A 15,844-nucleotide genomic window follows, 5' to 3' on the forward strand; every position below is an offset into this window, starting at 1 on the left:
AAGTAGTACAAGTGGGCTTACGACTTCCCCTCTGGGATGACCATCGACTCCCAGCGGCAACAACAGCAGCGCCAGCAGCAGTAGGCGTTACACGCAAGGATGCATCGGAGGAATCCCAGGCAGGAGAGGACTCGTCAGAATTGCCAGTGACATGGCCTGCAGGACTATTGGCATTCCTGGGGAAGGAGGAAATTGACACTGAGGGAGTTGGTGGGGTGGTTTGCGTGAGCTTGGTTACAAGAGGAAGGGATTTACTGGTCAGTGGACTGCTTACGCTGTCACACAAAGTTTTTGAACTTGTCACTGACTTATTATGAATGCGCTGCAGGTGACGTATAAGGGAGGATGTTCCGAGGTGGTTAACGTCCTTACCCCTACTTATTACAGCTTGACAAAGGGAACACACGGCTTGACACCTGTTGTCCGCATTTCTGGTGAAATACCTCCACACCGAAGAGCTGATTTTTTTGGTATTTTCACCTGGCATGTCAACGGCCATATTCCTCCCACGGACAACAGGTGTCTCCCCGGGTGCCTGACTTAAACAAACCACCTCACCATCAGAATCCTCCTGGTCAATTTCCTCCCCAGCGCCAGCAACACCCATATCCTCATCCTGGTGTACTTCAACACTGACATCTTCAATCTGACTATCTGGAACTGGACTGCGGGTGCTCCTTCCAGCACTTGCAGGGGGCGTGCAAATGGTGGAAGGCGCATGCTCTTCACGTCCAGTGTTGGGAAGGTCAGGCATCGCAACCGACACAATTGGACTCTCCTTGTGGATTTGGGATTTCGAAGAATGCACAGTTCTTTGCTGTGCTGCTTTTGCCAGCTTGAGTCTTTTCATTTTTCTAGCGAGAGGCTGAGTGCTTCCATCCTCATGTGAAGCTGAACCACTAGCCATGAACATAGGCCAGGGCCTCAGCCGTTCCTTGCCACTCCGTGTGGTAAATGGCATATTGGCAAGTTTACGCTTCTCCTCCGACAATTTTATTTTAGGTTTTGGAGTCCTTTTTTTACTGATATTTGGTGTTTTGGATTTGACATGCTCTGTACTATGACATTGGGCATCGGCCTTGGCAGACGACGTTGCTGGCATTTCATCGTCTCGGCCATGACTAGTGGCAGCAGCTTCAGCACGAGGTGGAAGTGGATCTTGATCTTTCCCTAATTTTGGAACCTCAACATTTTTGTTCTCCATATTTTAATAGGCACAACTAAAAGGCACCTCAGGTAAACAATGGAGATGGATGGATTGGATACTAGTATACAATTATGGACGGGCTGCCGAGTGCCGACACAGAGGTAGCCACAGCCGTGGACTACCGCACTGTACTGTGTCTGCTGCTAATATATAGACTGGTTGATAAAGAGATAGTATACTCGTAACTAGTATGTATGTATAAAGAAAGAAAAAAAAAACCACGGTTAGGTGGTATATACAATTATGGACGGGCTGCCGAGTGCCGACACAGAGGTAGCCACAGCCGTGAACTACCGCACTGTACTGTGTCTGCTGCTAATATATAGACTGGTTGATAAAGAGATAGTATACTCGTAACTAGTATGTATGTATAAAGAAAGAAAGAAAAACCACGGTTAGGTGGTATATACAATTATGGACGGGCTGCCGAGTGCCGACACAGAGGTAGCCACAGCCGTGAACTACCGCACTGTACTGTGTCTGCTGCTAATATAGACTGGTTGATAAAGAGATAGTATACTCGTAACTAGTATGTATGTATAAAGAAAGAAAAAAAAACCACGGTTAGGTGGTATATACAATTATGGACGGGCTGCCGAGTGCCGACACAGAGGTAGCCACAGCCGTGAACTACCGCACTGTACTGTGTCTGCTGCTAATATATAGACTGGTTGATAAAGAGATAGTATACTCGTAACTAGTATGTATGTATAAAGAAAGAAAAAAAAACCACGGTTAGGTGGTATATACAATTATGGACGGGCTGCCGAGTGCCGACACAGAGGTAGCCACAGCCGTGAACTACCGCACTGTACTGTGTCTGCTGCTAATATAGACTGGTTGATAAAGAGATAGTATACTCGTAACTAGTATGTATGTATAAAGAAAGAAAAAAAAACCACGGTTAGGTGGTATATACAATTATGGACGGGCTGCCGAGTGCCGACACAGAGGTAGCCACAGCCGTGAACTACCGCACTGTACTGTGTCTGCTGCTAATATATAGACTGGTTGATAAAGAGATAGTATACTCGTAACTAGTATGTATGTATAAAGAAAGAAAAAAAAACCACGGTTAGGTGGTATATACAATTATGGACGGGCTGCCGAGTGCCGACACAGAGGTAGCCACAGCCGTGAACTACCGCACTGTACTGTGTCTGCTGCTAATATATAGACTGGTTGATAAAGAGATAGTATACTCGTAACTAGTATGTATGTATAAAGAAAGAAAAAAAAACCACGGTTAGGTGGTATATACAATTATGGACGGGCTGCCGAGTGCCGACACAGAGGTAGCCACAGCCGTGAACTACCGCACTGTACTGTGTCTGCTGCTAATATATAGACCGGTTGATAAAGAGATAGTATACTCGTAACTAGTATGTATGTATAAAGAAAGAAAAAAAAACCACGGTTAGGTGGTATATACAATTATGGACGGGCTGCCGAGTGCCGACACAGAGGTAGCCACAGCCGTGAACTACCGCACTGTACTGTGTCTGCTGCTAATATAGACTGGTTGATAAAGAGATAGTATACTCGTAACTAGTATGTATGTATAAAGAAAGAAAAAAAAACCACGGTTAGGTGGTATATACAATTATGGACGGGCTGCCGAGTGCCGACACAGAGGTAGCCACAGCCGTGAACTACCGCACTGTACTGTGTCTGCTGCTAATATAGACTGGTTGATAAAGAGATAGTATACTCGTAACTAGTATGTATGTATAAAGAAAGAAAAAAAAACCACGGTTAGGTGGTATATACAATTATGGACGGGCTGCCGAGTGCCGACACAGAGGTAGCCACAGCCGTGAACTACCGCACTGTACTGTGTCTGCTGCTAATATATAGACTGGTTGATAAAGAGATAGTATACTCGTAACTAGTATGTATGTATAAAGAAAGAAAAAAAAACCACGGTTAGGTGGTATATACAATTATGGACGGGCTGCCGAGTGCCGACACAGAGGTAGCCACAGCCGTGAACTACCGCACTGTACTGTGTCTGCTGCTAATATAGACTGGTTGATAAAGAGATAGTATACTCGTAACTAGTATGTATGTATAAAGAAAGAAAAAAAAAACACGGTTAGGTGGTATATACAATTATGGACGGGCTGCCGAGTGCCGACACAGAGGTAGCCACAGCCGTGAACTACCGCACTGTACTGTGTCTGCTGCTAATATATAGACTGGTTGATAAAGAGATAGTATACTACTAATATTATATATACTGGTGGTCAGGTCACTGGTCACTAGTCACACTGGCAGTGGCACTCCTGCAGCAAAAGTGTGCACTGTTTAATTTTAATATAATATTATGTACTCCTGGCTCCTGCTATAACCTATAACTGGCACTGCAGTAGTGCTCCCCAGTCTCCCCCACAATTATAAGCTGTGTGAGCTGAGCAGTCAGACAGATATATAATATATATAGATGATGCAGCACACTGGCCTGAGCCTGAGCAGTGCACACAGATATGGTATGTGACTGACTGAGTCACTGTGTGTATCGCTTTTTTCAGGCAGAGAACGGATATATTAAATAAACTGCACTGTGTGTCTGGTGGTCACTCACTATATAATATATTATGTACTCCTGGCTCCTGCTATAATCTATAACTGGCACTGCAGTAGTGCTCCCCAGTCTCCCCCACAATTATAAGCTGTGTGAGCTGAGCAGTCAGACAGATATATATAATATTATATATAGATAATAGATGATGCAGCACACTGGCCTGAGCCTGAGCAGTGCACACAGATATGGTATGTGACTGAGTCACTGTGTGCTGTGTATCGCTTTTTTCAGGCAGAGAACGGATTATAAATAAAACTGGTGGTCACTGGTCACTATCAGCAAAACTCTGCACTGTACTGAGTACTCCTAATGCTCCCCAAAATTAGTAAATCAAGTGTCTCTCTAATCTATTCTAAACGGAGAGGACGCCAGCCACGTCCTCTCCCTATCAATCTCAATGCACGTGTGAAAATGGCGGCGACGCGCGGCTCCTTATATAGAATCCGAGTCTCGCGATAGAATCCGAGCCTCGCGAGAATCCGACAGCGTCATGATGACGTTCGGGCGCGCTCGGGTTAACCGAGCAAGGCGGGAAGATCCGAGTCGCTCGGACCCGTGAAAAAAAACATGAAGTTCTGGCGGGTTCGGATTCAGAGAAACCGAACCCGCTCATCTCTAGATGAAATGCCATCAACGCCGTCTGCCAAGGCCGATGCCCAATGTGATAGTAGAGGGCATGTAAAATCCAAAAAGCCAAAGTTCAGTAAAAAGACCCCAAAAAAGAAATTTAAATCATCTGAGGAGAAATGTAAACTTGCCAATATGCCATTTACGACACAAAGTGGGAAGGAACGGCTGAGTCCCTGGCCTATGTTCATGGCTAGTGGTTCAGCTTCACATGACGATGGAAGCCCTCATCCTCCCGCTAGAAAAATTAAAGAGTTAAGCTGGAAAGAGCACAGAAAAAAACTGTGCGCTCTGAGATGATATCACAAATCCCCAAGGAGAGTCGAAGTGTGTCAGCGGTTGCGATGTCTGACCTTCCCAACACTGGATGGGAAGAGGTGCCGCCTTCCACCATTTGCTTGCCCCCTGCAAGTGCTGGAAGGAGCACCCACAGTACAGTTCCTGATATTGAAATTGAAGATATCACTATTGAAGTTGAGGATATGGGTGTTGCTGGCGCTGAGGAGGAAGTTGATGATGAGGATTTTGATGGTGATGTGATTTATTTAAGTCAGACACCTGGGAGACACCTGTTGTCCTTGGGACGAAGAAGCCCATTGTGATGCCTGGGCAAACTACCAAAAAAGCCAACTCTTCAGTGTGGAATTATTTTTCCTCAAATCCGGACAACAGGTGTCAAGCCATCTGTTGCCTCTGTCAATCTGTAATAAGTAGGGGTAAGGATGTTAACCACCTAGGAACATCCTGCCTTATATGTCACCTGCTGTGCATTCATCAGAGATCACTGTCAGCTTCAGAAACTTTGGGTAAGAGCGTAAGCAGTCCACTGACACCTAAATCCCTTCTTCCTCCTGTAACCAAGCTCCTGCAAGCCACACCACCAAGTCCCTCAATGTCAACTTCCTCCTCAGTCAGGAATGTCCGTAGTCCTGCAGGCCATGTCACTGTCACGACTGAGGAGTCCTCTCCAAACCGGGATTCCTCCGTAGGATCCTTGAGTGGTACGACTGCTGTTGCTGCCACCACTGTTGTTGTTGCTGCTGGGAGTTGATCATCATCCCAGAGGGTAAGTCGGAAGACCACTTGTACTACTTCCAGTAAGCATTTGACTGTCCAACAGTCTATGTGAGGAAGATGAAATATGACAGCAGACATTCTTTTGCAAAGCAGAAAACTGGGGCCTTGACAGCTATGTTGGTGTTAGAGGTGCGTCCAGTATCCATCATTAGTTCAGAGTCACATAAAGATTTGATGGAGATAGTGTGTCCCCGGTATCAAATCCCATCTAGGTTCCACTTCTCTAGGCATGCGATACCGAGAAAGTACACAGACGTCAGAAAAAGAGTCACCAGTGTCCTACAAAATGCAGTTTTATCCAGTGTCCACTTAACCACGGTCATGTGGACAAGTGGAAGAGGGCAGACTAAGGACTATATGACTGTAACAGCCCACTGGGTAGATGTATGGCCTCCCGCAGTGGTACCAGTAGCAGCATCTTGCAAACGCCAACTCATTCCTAGGCAGACTACGCTATGTATCACCGCTTTCCATAAGAGGCACACAGCTGACAACCTCTGACGGAAACTGAGGAACATCATCGCAGAATGGTTTACCCCAACTGGACTCTTCTGGGGATTTGTTAGATCGGACAACGCCATCAATATTTTGCGTGCATTACATCTGGGAAAACTCCAGCATGTCCCATGTTTTGCACATACAATTAATTTGTTGGTGCAGAATTTTTTAAAAATGAGAGGGGTGTGCAGGAGATGCTGTCGGTGGGACGAAAATTTTTGCCACACTTTCGGCATTCTGCCACTGCGTGCCGAAGACTGGAGCGCCAGCAAACACTCCTAAACCTGACCCGCCATCAGCTGAAGCAAGAGGATGTAATGAGGTGGAATTCAACACTCTATATGCTTCAGAGGATGGAGGAGCAGCAAAAGGCCATTCAAGCCTATACATCCACCTACGATATAGGCAAAGGAGGGGTAATGCACCTGACTCAAGCACAGTGGAGGATGATTTCCGTCTTGTGCAAGGTTCTCCAACCCTTTGAACTTGCCACACGTGAAGTCAGTTCAGCAACTGCCAGCTTAAGTCAGGTCATTCCCCTCATCAGGCTTTTGCAAAAGCAGCTGGATAAATTGGAGGAGGGGCTAAGACAGAGCGATTCTGCAAAGTATGTGGGACTTGTGGATGGATTCCCTTCATTCGCTTTGCCAGGATTCAAGGGTGTTCAATCTGTTGAAATCAGAGCACTACATTTTGGCCACTGTGCTCGATCACAGGTTTAAAGCCTACATTGTATCTCTATTTCCAGCAGACACAAGTGTGCAAAGGTGCAAAGACCTGCTGGTTAGTAAATTGTCAAGTCAAGTGGAACGTGACCCATCTACAGCTCCTCCTTTAATATCTCCCGCCACTGGGGCTGCAAGGAAAAGGATAACATTTCCTAGCCCACCCGCTGGCGGTGATGCAAGGCAGTCAGGAGCAAAAGCTGACATCTGGTCCAGACTGAAGGTCCTGCCAACGATTACTGACACATCTACTGTCACTGGATATGATTCTGTCACCATTGAAAGAATGGTGGAGGATTATTTGAGTGACAGCATCCAAGTAGGCATGTCAGTCCGTATGTATACTGGCAGGAAAAAGAAGCAATTTGGATGCCCTTGCACAAATTGGCTTTATTTTATCTATATTGCACCCCCTCCAGTGTGTACTCCGAAAGAGTGTTTAGTGCAGTCGGTAACCTTGTCAGCGATTGGTGTAGGAGGCTACTTCCACAAAATGTGGAGAAGATGATGTTCATCAAAATGAATTATAAAGTCTTCCGGGAAGACCTTTACCAGCAATTGCCTCCAGAAAGTACACAGGAACCTGTGATGTTGGATTCCAGTGGGGACGAATTAATACTCAGTGAGGAGGATGTACACAGTGAAAGGGGTGAGGAATCATAGGATGATGATGAGGTGGACATCTTGCCTCTGTAGAGCCAGTTTGTGCAAGGAGAGATTGATTGCTTCTTTTTGGTGGGGGCCCAAACCAACCAGTCATTTCAGCCACAGTCGTGTGGCAGACTGTCGCTGAAATTATTGGTTTAAGTGTGCATTTCCTGCTTATAAAACATAAGGGAGGGTGGGAGGGTCCAAGGACAATTCCATCTTGCACCTCTTTTTCTTCTTTGCATCATGTGCTGTTTGGGGACTAGTTTTTTTAAGTGCCATCCTGTCTGTAACTGCAGTGCCACTTCTAGATGGGCCAGGTGTTTGTGCCGCACACTTGTGTCACTTAGCTTGGCCATCCAGCTACCTCATTGCACCTCTTTTTCTTCTTTGCATCATGTGCTGTTTGGGCCTATTTTTTTAATCTGCCATCCTTTCTGCCACTGCTAGATGGGCCAGGTGTTTGTGCTGCACACTTGTGTCGCTTAGCTTAGTTATACAGCTACCTCATTGCACCTCTTTTTCTTCTTTGCATAATGTGCTGTTTTGGGCCTATTTTTTCAATCTGCTATCCTGTCTGCCACTGCAGTGCCACTCCTAGATGGGCCAGGTGTTTGTACGGCATAGTTATGTCTCTTAGCTTTGTCACCCAGCGACCTCAGTACACCTCTTTTTTTTCTTTGCATTATGTGCTCTTTGGGTTCTAATTTTTAAAACTGCCATCATGTCTGCCACTGCAGTGCCACTCCTAGATGGACCAGGTATTTGTGCCGCCCACTTGTGTCACTTAGCCTAGTCATCCAGTGACCTTGGTGCAATCTTCTGGCCTAAAATCAATATTGTGAGGTGTGAGGTGTTCAGAATAGATTGGAAATGATTGGAAATTAATGTTATTGAGGTTAATAATACCATACGATCAAAATTACTCCCAAAATCTTTGATTTTAGCTGCTTTTATGGTTTTTAAAAAAAATCATACAAATCCAAATCCAAAACCTGAGAGGGTGGTTTTTGCAGATCCAAAACATGAGCCGGGATCCAGATCCAAAACCAAAACACAAAACATGCAAAGTGCCCACCGCACAGCTCCACTTATAAGTCACACTATCATCTGAAGGGCTGGGAAGTGGGTATTGGTGGTGGTTGGGGGCAGTAAGCTGAAGTTTGGCCTAGGATACCAATAAAGCTTGCACTGGCCCTGTCCACAGTGCCTTATAAAGTAGATCAAAAAATTAGCAAAACAAGAAAACAGCAACTGACAGTCTAAGACACTGTAGGACAAGTACAGTGTTACAGTATATAAACATTTCTGCATTCGCAGGCATGACACTGAAATAAGCATAAGGGCAGCAGAAGCCAAGGGCTAGGTCATAAGGAGTATGGATTAGAAGTTAGTCTATGTAAGTGAAGGAAAAAAACATAGGGAGAGGGCCATTTATTTATTATTTATTTATTAGCAGCTTTTTATATAACGCAGCATATTCCGTTGTGCTTTACAATTATAACAACAGTTATAGAACAAAACTGGGCAAAGACAGACAGACATAGAGGTAGGAAGGCCCTGCTCGCAAGCTTACAATCTATAGGGAAATAGGCATTGATACACAAGGATAGATGATACCTGTTACATAACGGTCCATCGGATTGCTAGGTTCTTAATGGGTTGTATGATATGATCACCCAGCAATGTTGGAAGACAAAATGTGAGGTTATGTGGACTGTACAGAGAGGATGTAACTGGATAGGGAAGCATTGAAGGTTATGTGGGTGGGTCTGGAATTTAGTAGGCTTGTCTGAAGAGATGAGTTTTCAGGGAACGTTTAAAGGTTTGTAGACTAGAGTAGAGTCTTATTGTGCATGGAAGGGCATTCCACAGAGTTGGTGAAGCCAGGGTAAAGTACTGTAATTTTGAGTGGGAACAGGTAATACATGTGGATAATAGACGCAGATCTTGTGCAGAGCGGAGAGGTCTTGTAGGGAGATATTTTGAGATAAGTGTGGAGATGCATGATGGTGCAGTTTGGTTAATAGCCTTGTACAGTATGTAAGTAAAAGTATTTTATATTTAACATGGTAGAATACCGGTAACCAATGGAGGGACTGACAGAGCGGATCAGTAGACGAAGAACGTCGGACGAGGAAGATTATCCTCGCAGCTGCATTTAAAATGGATTGTAGTGGTGAGAGTCTATGTTTGGGAAGACCAGTAAGAAGACTATTGCAATAATCAATGCGGGAGATGATGAGTGTATGGATTAGAGTTTTTGCAGCGTCTGGTGTAAGATAAGGGCGTATTTTGGATATGTTTTTAAGGTGCATGTCACATGATTTAGAGACAGATTGAATGTGTGGAACAAAGGACAGTTCAGAGTCAGCGAGCTTGTGGGGTAGGGTGAATACTTGCATTGTCAACAGTTATGGAGATATCAGGTTGGTAACTACTCTTGGCTGGTGGTTAAATAATTAATTCTGTTTTGGAAATGTTGAGTTCGAGGTGGCGAGAAGACATCCAAGATTTTTAGTGCTTGTATGAGAATATAGTGGTCAACAGTGTCAAAAGCAGCAGAGAGATCTAGAAGAATAAGTAGTGTGTAATAGCCTTTTGATCTAGCAGTGACTAGATCATTCACTACTTTGGTCAGTGCCGTCTCTATGGAGTGTTGGGCATGATAGCCTGACTGAAGTGGCTCCAATAAGTTGTGGGAGTTAAGAAAGTGTGTAAGGCGAGTGTAGGTAAGTCTCTCAAGTAACTTGGAGGGGCATGGGAGCTGAGAAATCGGACGGTAGTTAGAGAGTGTGTTTGGGTCAGAGTTGTGTTTTTTAAGAATGGGAGTAATCACAGCATGTTTAAACAGAGAGGGAAAGATACCAGTAGAGAGAGAGAGAGACAGATTTTAGTTAAGGTTGGGATAAGCAGAGGAGACAAAGTTTTACTGACCTGTGAGGGTAATGGATCAAGAGGAGAGGTAGTGGAGTAGGTGGGTGAAAAGAGTGTTGATACTTCTTCTTCACTTGTGGGATCAACAGAGAAAGTGGGTTTGGTTCCGCACAGGAGAATAGATATAATGAAGAACATGAGTTTATATAAAAATTGTAAACAACTGTTCAGAAATTACCAACAATACTGAGCTTAAAGATACCTCGAAAAGAGGGTATCTAACAATTATTTTAGGTTGGTGGTGCTCCCAGAGTCAGTAACAGTAAAGCAAGAGGAAGAGAAAAGAAAGACTCTGTGTTGGGGCACACTTAGAAAAATATAATAGATTTATTAAAACTTAACTTTTAATTGAATAGCATAAAAATGAAAAATTTGATACAGAAAAATGTTCAAATGCACAAAGTATACATGACAAACGATGACAATCAAACTAATAAAGATCAGGATAAGCCTTATACACAATTAGATGCACCTAAGGTGAAAAATATATGGAAAAACAACAATTTAGTGCCTGCGGTGATCAAAAACAATTTTTTTAATTTAAAGATACAGATAAAAGATCACAATAATGATAAATGATAGGAAAATAATAATCAAAATGTATCATAGATATAGATGAAAGGCACAAAAATTGTAATTCATAATTGAAAATGTCCAATGACTGATGGTAAACTCCTGGTAGGGTCTTTGTTTGCTAACAAAAAGTGAAACCTAATAAGAAAGGAGTATTATGAAAATTTAAATGCCAATAGGCATTAATACAAAAACAATTTATTTTTTGCAAAGAATTAGTCAGGATATAATGTTGAGAGGTTCAGAAGTTGCCCTAACACTTCTGCTGTTTGCGATCAAAGGTCACATCATTACTGCACCTGATATTCCCAAGAGGTCACCCCGCTGGGTACTAATCAGGATTATCAACGCTTAGCTTCAAAGATCGGATGAGATTGGGCGTTGCCGCTGAAATATGGCAGTAAAAGGAACACTAGGACACAAATGAGAGAGTGTATCAAATAGTGAGCAACAAGGGTACTTCTGCTGTCCAGTATCTAGTGCAGATTCTCTGTTACCATTGGCATTGCAGAGAGTGGTCTCGCATCTGGATGAGAGTGTACTGAAATATGAGTGAGATAAGTAAAGAATAGGGAGGGTACCCCGCCTTCTGCTGTCCACTGTCTTATAGATTTATAGCGGACAGTGAATGAGAGAGGTAGGTTAGGCTCGCCTATTGAAAAGTAAAGGGGATTAAGAAGGTGATACAATGTAATCACCCAGAGGTCAAGGGTTGACAGACTATTAAACTGTATCAACAGGGACCATAAAGATAATCAGAATCAAACTGCATGGTAATAGCCCTGAATTACCCAAATAAATGCAGGGTCCTGTTAAGCAGAAAAAACTGCTGGAGACATATACATTTTATAAGAAAAGGACATATAAACAAAACCAAAAACAAAAATTGGTTTAAGAGCAAATTTACAAATTAGGAATCAAGTTAGCAAGTAATAAAGAAGCAATATAAGTTATGTCAATAACATAATAATTAGAGGCCTAATAGGCACATACAATACCAGGAGATACCAATAAGGTGATCTGAACTAAGGAAAGTTCAGCATCACTGAGCACAGACGGACCGTTTCACCAGGGTGGCTTGTTCACTGTGTCAGGGCATTAGGGAAAGCTGCCGTATTTAAGAAGGAAGGGGGAGGAGACAAAGGAGGCCCGGCATCATTGTGTATATAGATTGGTTGGAGGCCGGAAGTCCATATGAATTTTTATCCGATACAGACGCCAACCATGAGTTTGTTTTATTTATTAAGTACTTTCTTTTTTTTCAAAAACGGAGATGATGTCACTATGCACTATATACACAAAGTTATTAAAAATATTGTATTAAATGACCTTTAGGCTGTGTGTATAAGGTGTATATGAAACATAAATGAATTGTGTGAATGTACACACACTTTGTTTAATGCACAAAGTTATTAAAAATATTGGCTAAAATGACCTTCAGGCTGTGTGTATAAGGTCTATATGTAACATAAATGCATTCTGTGCTTAGATTTTGGCCCCATCACCATGATATCTCATTATGGTATGCAATTATTCCAAAATACGGAAAAATCCCATATCCAAAATACCTCTGGTCCCAAGCATTTTGGATAAGGGAGACTCAACCTGTATATACCTGCAGTAGTGATATATATATATTTTTTATATCATTATCATCTCTATACTAGCAGACGCAGTATGGTAGTCCACGGCTGTAGCTACCTCTGTGTCGTCAGTGCTCGTCCATAATTGTATACCTACCTGTGGTGGTTTTTTTTTTTCTATCTTCTTCATACTAGTAGTTTAGGAGTCTGCTGACAGTGTCCAGCAGGGCCGTCATTATATTATATATACCTGCAGTAGTGATATATATATATATTTTTTATATCATTATCATCTCTATACTAGCAGACGCAGTACGGTAGTCCACGGCTGTAGCTACCTCTGTGTCGTCAGTGCTCGTCCATAATTGTATACCTACCTGTGGTGGTTTTTTTTTATCTATCTTCTTCATACTAGTAGTAGGAGTCTGCTGACAGTGTCCAGCAGGTCCGTCATTATATTATATATACCTGCAGTAGTGATATATATATATTTTTTTATATCATTATCCTCTCTATACTAGCAGACGCAGTACGGTAGTCCACGGCTGTAGCTACCTCTGTGTCGTCAGTCACTCGTCATCCATAAGTATACTAGTATCCATCCATCTCCATTGTTTACCTGAGGTGCCTTTTAGTTGTGCCTATTAAAATATGGAGAACAAAAATGTGGAGGTTCCAAAAATAGGGAAAGATCAAGATCCACTTCCACCTCGTGCTGAAGCTGCTGCCACAAGTCATAGCCGAGACGATGAAATTCCATCAACGTCGTCTGCCAAGGCCGATGCCCAATGTCATAGTACAGAGCATGTAAAATCCAAAACACAAAATATCAGTAAATAAAGGACTCAAAAATCTAAAATAAAATCGTCGGAGGAGAAGCGTAAACTTGCCAATATGCCACTTACCACACGGAGTGGCAAGGAACGGCTGAAGCCCTGGCCTATGTTCATGGCTAGTGGTTCAGCTTCACATGAGGATGGAAGCACTCAGCCTCTCGCTAGAAAAATGAAAAGATTTAAGCTGGCAAAAGCACAGCAAATAACTGTGCGTTCTTCGAAATCACAAATCCACAAGGAGAGTCGAATTGTGTCGGTTGCCACGCCTGACCTTCCCAACACTGGACGTGAAGAGCATGCGCTTTCCACCATTTGCACGCCCCCTGCAAGTGCTGGAAGGAGCACCCGCAGTCCAGTTCCTGATAGTCAGATTGAAGATGTCAGTGTTGAAGTACACCAGGATGAGGAGGATATGGGTGTTGCTGGCGCTGAGGAGGAAATTGACAAGGAGGATTCTGATGGTGAGGTGGTTTGTTTAAGTCAGGCACCCGGGGAGACACCTGTTGTCCGTGGGAGGAATATGGCCATTGACATGCCTGGTGAAAATACAAAAAAAATCAGCTCTTCGGTGTGGAAGTATTTCAACAGAAATGCGGACAACAGGTGTCAAGCCGTGTGTTGCCTTTGTCAAGCTGTAATAAGTAGGGGTAAGGACGTTAACCACCTCGGTACATCCTCCCTTATACGTCACCTGCAGCGCATTCATCATAAGTCAGTGACAAGTTCAAAAACTTTGGGCGACAGCGGAAGCAGCCCACTGACCAGTAAATCCCTTCCTCTTGTAACCAAGCTCACGCAAACCACCCCACCAACTCCCTCAGTGTCAATTTCCTCCTTCCCCAGGAATGCCAATAGTCCTGCAGGCCATGTCACTGGCAATTCTGACGAGTCCTCTCCTGCCTGGGATTCCTCCGATGCATCCTTGCGTGTAACGCCTACTGCTGCTGGCGCTGCTGTTGTTGCTGCTGGGAGTCGATGGTCATCCCAGAGGGGAAGTCGTAAGACGACTTTTACTACTTCCACCAAGCAATTGACTGTCCAACAGTCCTTTGCGAGGAAGATGAAATATCACAGCAGTCATCCTGCTGCAATGCGGATAACTGAGGCCTTGGCATCCTGGGCAGTGAGAAACGTGGTTCCGGTATCCATCATTACTGCAGAGCCAACTATAGACTTGTTTGAGGTACTGTGTCCCCGGTACCAAATACCATCTAGGTTCCATTTCTCTAGGCAGGCGATACCGAAAATGTACACAGACCTCAGAAAAAGACTCACCAGTGTCCTAAAAAATGCAGTTGTACCCAATGTCCACTTAACCATGGACATGTGGACAAGTGGAGCAGGGCAGACTCAGGACTATTGACAGCCCACTGGGTAGATGTATTGACTCCCGCCGCAAGAACAGCAGCGGCGGCACCAGTAGCAGCATCTCACAAACGCCAACTCTTTCCTAGGCAGGCTACACTTTGTATCACCGCTTTCCAGAATACGCACACAGCTGAAAACCTCTTACGGCAACTGAGGAAGATCATCGCAGAATGGCTTACCCCAATTAAACTCTCCTGTGGATTTGTGGCATCGGACAGCGCCAGCAATATTGTGTGTGCATTAAATATGGGCAAATTCCAGCACGTCCCATGTTTTGCACATACCTTGAATTTGGTGGTGCAGAATTATTTAAAAAACGACAGGGGCGTGCAAGAGATGCTGTCGGTGGCCAGAAGAATTGCGGGACACTTTCGGCGTACAAGCACCACGTACAGAAGACTGGAGCAACACCAAAAACGTCTGAACCTGCCCTGCCATCATCTGAAGCAAGAAGTGGTAACCAGGTGGAATTCAACCCTCTATATGCTTCAGAGGTTGGAGGAGCAGCAAAAGGCCATTCAAGCCTATACAACTGATCACGATATAGGAGGTGGAATGCACCTGTCTCAAGCGCAGTGGAGAATGATTTCAATGTTGTGCAAGGTTCTGCAACCTTTTGAACTTGCCACACGTGAAGTCAGTTCAGACACTGCCAGCCTGATTCAGGTCATTCCCCTCATCAGGCTTTTGCAGAAGAAGCTGGAGACATTGAAGGAGGAGCTAACACAGAGCGATTCCGCTAGGCATGTGGGACTTGTGGATGGAGCCCTTAATTCGCTTAACAAGGATTCATGGGTGGTCAATCTGTTGAAATCAGAGCACTACATTTTGGCCACTGTGCTCGATCCTAGATTTAAAACCTACGTTGTATCTCTCTTTCCAGCAGACACAAGTCTGCAGGGGTTCAAAGAACTGCTGGTGAGAAAATTGTCAAGTCAAGCGGAACGCGACCTGTCAACATCTCCTCCTTCACATTCTCCCGCAACTGGGGGTGCGAGGAAAAGGCTCAGAATTCCGAGCCCACCCGCTGGCGGTGATGCAGGGCAGTCTGGAGCGACTGCTGATGCTGACATCTGGTCCGGACTGAAGGACCTGCTAACGATTACGGACATGTCGTCTACTGTCACCGCATATGATTCTCTCACCATTGAAAGAATGGTGGAGGATTATATGAGTGACCA

At 44.1% G+C, this 15,844-nt stretch overlaps 1 pseudogene; it reads right to left on the minus strand.

The window, feature by feature from the left end:
• Positions 1 to 11,163: 11,163 nt before the first annotated feature.
• Positions 11,164 to 11,282, minus strand: LOC134947026 (5S ribosomal RNA; annotated as a pseudogene).
• Positions 11,283 to 15,844: the final 4,562 nt, after the last annotated feature.

Source organism: Pseudophryne corroboree, chromosome 7, assembly GCF_028390025.1.
Source record: "Pseudophryne corroboree isolate aPseCor3 chromosome 7, aPseCor3.hap2, whole genome shotgun sequence".
NCBI lineage: Eukaryota > Metazoa > Chordata > Amphibia > Anura > Myobatrachidae > Pseudophryne > Pseudophryne corroboree.